Raw genomic sequence first — 6,835 nt, 5'->3', positions numbered from 1 at the left:
ACTGCCCCTCCGAAAGTGCAGCGCTCCCTCAGTGTTGCCCCTCTGACAGTGCAGCACTCTCTCAGTACTGCCCCTATGACAGTGCAGTACTCCCTCAGTACCACCCCTCTGACAGTGCAGGATTCCTTCAGTACTGCCGCTCCGACAGTGCAGCTCTCCTTTAGTACTGACCCTCTGACAGTGTGGCACTCCCTCAATACTGCCCCTCCATCAGTGCAGCGCTCCCTCAGTACTGCCCCTCCAACAGTGCAGCGCTCCCACAGTACAGTCCCTCCGACAGTGCAGCACTCCCTCAGTATGTATCCTCCGATAGTGCAGCTCTCCATCTGTACTGCCCCTCCGACAGTGGAGCACTCCCTCAGTACTGCCCCTCCAACAGTGCAGCGCTCCCTCAGTACAGTCCCTCTGGCAGTGCAGCGCTCCCTCAGTACTGCCCCTCCAGCGGTGCAGCGCTCCCTCAGTACTGCCCATCTGACAGTGAAGCAGTCCCAAAATACTGACCCTCCAACAGTGCAGCGCTCACCCAGTGACATGAATCAGTCATTCATGAAAGAAAGACTTATGAAATAATACTGAATGGCCTGCGGGTGGTGCTGTCCAGGGAGAGTATAAATACTCGGGCACGGGCCCAGCTTACGCAGGACATTCTTAACAGGAACTAGTGAAGGACACAACTAGACCTCCATGTTCCCAAAGGCCGGGGAGTCCAGAACCAGGGGTCACAGTCTAAGGATTAGTGGTAAGCCATTTAGGACAGAGATGAGGAGGAATTTCTTCACCCAGAGAGTGGTGAACCTGTGGAATTCTCTACCTCAGAAGGCAGTAGAGGCCAATTCATTAAATATATTCAAGAAGGAGTTAGATATATTTCTTAAGGCTAAAGGGATCAAGGGATACGGGGAGAAGGCAGGGACAGGGTACTGAATTTGGATGAACAGCCATGATCTCGTTGAATGGCGGAGCAGGCTCGAGGGGCCGAATGGCCTACTCCTGCTCCTATCTTCTATGTTTCTATGTTGTAAAACAGTTGATTAAAGCTTTGTTTAACGCTTAGAGCAAGTGCCTAGTAGTTTCCTTATGTCACTCAGTATGCATCCTCCGACAGGGCAGCGCTCCCTCAGTACAGCCCCTCCGACAGTACAGCGCTCCCTCAGTACTGCCCCTCTGACAGTGTAGCGCTCCTGCAGTACTGCCACTCCTACCACGCACCACTTCCTGAGTACAGCCCCTCCAACAGTGCAGCATTCAATCAGTGCTGACCCTCTGACAGTGAAGCGCTCCCTATGTATTGATCTTGCAGCAGTGTAGTGCTCCCTCGGTACTGCCCCACCGACAGTGCAGATCTCCCTCAGTACTGCCCCTCCAAAAGTGCAGCACTCCCTCAGTGTTGCCCCACCGACAGTGCAGCACTTTCTCAGTACTGCCCCTCCGACAGTGCAGCACTCCCTCATTACTCTCCCTCCAACAGCGCAGATCTCCCTCAGCACTGCCGCTCCGACAGTGCAGCTCTCCTGCAGTACAGCCACTCCGACAGTGCAGCACTCCCTCAGTACAGTCCCTCTGACAGTGCAGCACTCCCTCAGTACTGCCCCTCCAACGGTGCAGTGCTCCCTCAGTACTGCCCGTTCATAGTGCAGCTCTCCCTCAGTACCGCCCCTCCGACCATGTAGCACTCAATCTGTACTGCCTCTTCAACTGTGCAGCAATCCTCAGTACTGCCCGTCCGACTGTGCAGTAGTCCCTCGGTACCGCCCCTCCGACAGTGCAGGATTCCATCAGTACTGCCCCTCCTACAGTGCAGCTCTCCTTCAGTATTGCCCCTCCGACAGTGTAGTGCCCCCCTCAGTACTGCCCCCCGACAGTGCAGCGTGTTGTGTATGTACCTTTAAGGGAATAACTGGTCTTAGACTGCAGTACTGGCAGTGACCACCCCTGTATAAAAGGCCCTAGCAGGCTCCTGTAGTTTCAGTTCCAAGCTGCCTCTTGTTCAGTAAAGTACCCGTTAAACTGTTCTCCCGAAGTCCGTGTATTATTGAGGCACGGACTTTACAGTGGCGATGAGTAAGTTCGAACTCACCTGCAGTGTGGCATCATCTCACGGGGATCTCGCCTGAAAGGAAGGTCCTGGAAGGTCGTAGTCTGAGCAACGGGCGTCGACCGAGGGCAACCGCCCGAAGAATCCATCGGTGTTTGGAGAATTGCGGGAGAGACTGCAGTTCCAGCGAATTGTGCTGGTAGCAGGTAGCGCGCTGACCCTTCCGGGCTGCGGCGGGCTCAAGCTCGATCGAGCGGCTCTGCAAATCGGGCCGTGCAGCGTCGCCAGGAAAAGAAAACAAGAGAGAGCGGGTGGAGCGCACAGGGCACGGTCGGTGCTGGAGAACAGGAGAGCGGAGAGAAACTAAACGGGGGGGAAGGAAAGCGAGACGCGCCGAAGCTGCGGGTCTCCGCCATTACCCCGTAGAACGCTAGGAGCAGCGTGGCAGTAAGGGGAAGAAGCAAAAGCGCGGGAGGCGCCATTTTATCCCGTTGGGGAAGAAGCAAAAGCGCGGGAGGCGCCATTTTAAATCACCCAAGATGCCGAAAAGTGGCAGTATCACTGCTTTCGACGACAAGGTAGAAGACTGGACCATGTATGTGGAAAGAATTGAAGTGTACTGCAAGGCAAATGAGGTGGCTGATGGAAAGAGGGCGTCGGTATTATTACATCTGATGGGTGCGAGTACGTACGGCCTATTGCGGAATTTAATTACCCAAGCTAAACCAATGGAGGAAAGTATTGAGGAGATTGTTCATATCTTACAGGAACATCTAAGCCCTACACCACTGCTGATAGCAGAAAGATTCAAGTTCCATAAAAGAAACCAGCACAAAGATGAGAGCAATGCTGACTATCTTACGGAACTACGCAAGCTATCGAAGCACTGCCAGTTCGGAGCAGGACTGGCAGACACCTTACGGGATAAGTTTGTCTGCGGGCTCCAGAGTGAAGGAAACCAGAAACGACTACTTTCAAAAAAGGACCTGACGCTAGAACAGGCTTTCAGCGTGGCAGTATCCTACGAAGCAGCAGCACGGGGAGCTGCGGAAATACAACAGAAACCACAAGAATACAGCACTAACGAAATGGCGTATGGAGCCGAAAAGTGCTATCGCTGCGGCAGAACAACCCATGAGCAGAATGACTGCTGGTTTAAAGACAAAATATGCAGGCAATGCGGGAAAATGGGACATATAGCAAGAGTCTGCAGGTCGGGAAAGAAGACCAACATGACAAGAACTACTAAGGAACAGTGCAGGAAAGTAAAGAAACTGACAGATAGTAGTTCAGAAGATCAGGAGAGTGATAAGGACTCCGGGAGCAGGCGACTAAGCTGTTTAAAGTTATACAACGTAATCGCAAAAGAAGATCACCGAACCATTTGGGTCACCCTCATGATAGCAGGGTCCCCAGTGAAGATGGAATTGGACCCAGGATCAGCCCTAACTGTCATGAATCGACGAGACTATGAGCGGCTATTCTCACACATGCCCTTAAAGGACACGTCCATTGTATTGAAGACACACACGGGGCAAAAGGTCTACCGCAGAGGAAAAATAAGGGTGCCAGTTGAATATAACGGAAAGGAAACACAGAAACTATACATGTATATACTATGAGATGGAGGACCACCATTATTGGGACATGAATGGATCCGAAGACTACAATTGGATTGGCATTCCATTCTGGCACTAACTGTGACTGACAAAAAAGATGATGACGTCGCACCTGGACGTCTGTCACAAATCCTATCTGACGCGGAAGAGGTGTTCCAACAAGGACTTGGGACTCTAAAAGGAGTAAAGGCAACCATAAAGATTGAGGATAACGCAACCCCAAAATTTTTCAAGGCCAGACCGGTGCCATACGCGATACGCCCAGCTGTGGAAGCTGAACTGGAGTGTCTGGAGCGTTCGGGGGTGCTGTCTAAGGTGGGCTGGAGCGAGTGGGCCACACCCATCGTTCCTGTAATGAAGAAAGCATTGAGCAGCACGCCTGGGGAGCCAAGGAAGGTTCGTATCTGTGGGGACTTCAAGGTGACTGTGAACCCAGTCCTGCACGCAGTACAGTATCCGCTTCCGCGGATAGAAGATATTTTCACCTCACTATCTGGAGGGAAACGTTTTACAAAGATTGACCTGGCTCAAGTGTATCTACAAATGGAGATGGAAGAAGCATCTAGGAAATACCTTACGATAAACACTCACAAAGGCCTTTACCAGTACAATCGACTGGTATTTGGGGTAGCATCGGCCCCGGCTATGTGGCAGAGGGCAATGGAACAAGTCCTGCAAGGGATCCCGGGGACCCAGTGTTATTTGGACGACATCCTGGTTACGGGCGAAAATGACAATGAACACCTTGCCAACCTGGAACTGGTGCTCACGAGATTGCAGGAATATGGGCTACGAGCCAACCGTCCCAAATGCGAGTTCTTCAGGAGACAAATCTCGTATTGTGGCCACATGATTGATGAGGAAGGGTTGCATAAGTCGCCGGACAAGATTGAGGCTGTAGTCAAGGCTCCAGCACCAGAAAATGTGTCGCAACTGAGGTCATTCCTCGGGTTGGTGAACTACTACCATAAGTTCTTGCCGAATTTATCTACAATTCTGCACCCACTGAACGCCCTCCTTCAAACTGGTGTAACATGGAAATGGAATGATGAGTGTAAGCGTGCCTTTCAGGAATGTAAATGCCAAATCACTTCAAAAGAAGTATTGGCCCACTACAACCCAACTATACCGATTCGGTTGGCATGCGATGCGTCACCTTACGGCATTGGAGCGGTGCTGTCACACAAATTCCGTGATGGTTCAGAGAGGCCAATAGCCTTTGCATCGCGCTCGCTAACCTCAGCCGAGTGTAACTACGCCCAGATTGACAGGGAGGCCCTCAGCCTGGTGTGGGGGGTGAAGAAGTTCAATCACTATCTGCATGGGCAGAAATTCACCCTACTGGCTGATCATCAACCCCTGGTCTCAATTTTAACCCAAAGAAGGGCGTTCTGGTGATGACGGCGCAACGGCTGCAAAGATGGTCACTTTTTCTAGGGGCACATCAGTATGACATAGAGTACAAAGGTACGAAACAACATGGAAACGCTGATGGGCTGTCGCGCCTACCGTTGCCTACGGCGGAAGAAGCACCTGCAGTGGACCCTGTGGAGATATTCCATGCGACCATAGTCGAATGTTTGCCTGTTACAAACGCAAGTATTGAGAAGGAAACCCGAAATGACCCGACACTCTCTCGGGTCTATGATTTGACGGTGAAGGGATGGCCAGCATATGGCGACTCACTGTTGCCAGCATTCCCGCCAAGGAGGGAACAGCTGTCAGTGTGCCGGGGAACCTTGATGTGTGGATCCCGAGTGGTAATTCCACCCAAGTTGAGAGATAGAGTACTCAATGAGCTTCACGAGGGTCATCTGGGAGGGGAAAAAATGAAGAGCCTAGCCAGGGCGTTTGTGTGGTGGCCGGGAATCGATAAAGAAATCGAGGATATGACCAAGAGATGCACAGGATGCCAGAAGGTCCAAAACACTACACCACAGGCCCCGCTACATCCATGGGAGTGGCCCTCATCTCCATGGCAACGGGAACACATTGATTTCGCTGGTCCATTTATGGACTCAATGTTTCTAATCGCTGTGGATGCCCATTCGAAATGGCCAGACGTCATTAAAATGTCCTCCACCACCACGGAGAAAACTATTGCAGTCCTAAGGACCATCTTCACCATGTGGTAAACCACTGTTTGCATTCCACTGTGTACATGCCTCGGCTGACTCCTCCCACAAGTCCTAGTATAAAGGTGACTGCTCCCCAGCCCTTTGTATTTCTGGACCGGTCGACCACTCGAGGCAGACCTTCATTCTTTTGTTAATAAAAGCCTTTAGTTACTCTCTTAACTCTCAGTCTTTTATGAGTAATTGATAGCGCATCACACCAGGAATGGGTTGCCAGAACAGATCTGTTCCGACAATGGGCCACAGTTTGTGTCTGAGGATTTCCGGAGGTTCCTGAAGAATAATGGGGTGAAACATTACACATCTGCCCCATATCATCCAGCCACAAATGGATTGGCTGAGAGGTTTGTTCAGACCTTTAAAAAGGCCATAAAGGCAATGTATAATGATGACATACCACTGCAACACAAGGTGGATAACTTCCTGTTTGCTTACCGGAATGCGACACATGCAGTAACCAACCAAACTCCAGCCATACTGTTTTTCAACTGGAGACTAAGATGTCGCTTGGATTTGCTCAAACCAAACATAAGACGAGATGTTGAGGATAAGCAGTTCCAGCACATAAATGAGAAGCCAACCAGGAGCTTCAAGATAGGGCAACCAGTCTTGGCCCGCGACTACCGAACAGAAAAATGGCAGCCAGGCACAATATGCACACAGCAGGGACCACTAATGTACACAGTGGACGTTGGAGAGAGCATCGTGAGACGCCATGCTGACCAGATTCTAGAGTCACAGGAACAAGCCAAACCTGTACCACAAGCATGTGCACCTGGTAATGAGCCCGAAGTACAGATTGCGTCTACCTCAGAAGCAGGGGTATTGGAAGCTGACGAACCAACCAATGACAATGAGCCAGAATTGACTCCACCGCCAGAACAGGATACTCGAGAAAGGCGCTATCCAGTCCGGATCAGGAAGCCTCCTCAAAGACTGAACTTATAAATGACTATTTCAGTTGATGTATATATTACTGAGAAAATTGTAATTGTAATTAGTTATTATTTAGTTGTTAAATGAATGTTATGTACTGTTTATCTAAA

The sequence above is a fragment of the Somniosus microcephalus genome, chromosome 8 (genome assembly GCF_052327205.1).
Source record: "Somniosus microcephalus isolate GS21.2 chromosome 8, FLI_Smic_1.0, whole genome shotgun sequence".
NCBI lineage: Eukaryota > Metazoa > Chordata > Chondrichthyes > Squaliformes > Somniosidae > Somniosus > Somniosus microcephalus.
The sequence above is the reverse complement of the archived record's forward strand: the minus strand, read 5'-3'. Positions refer to the sequence as shown.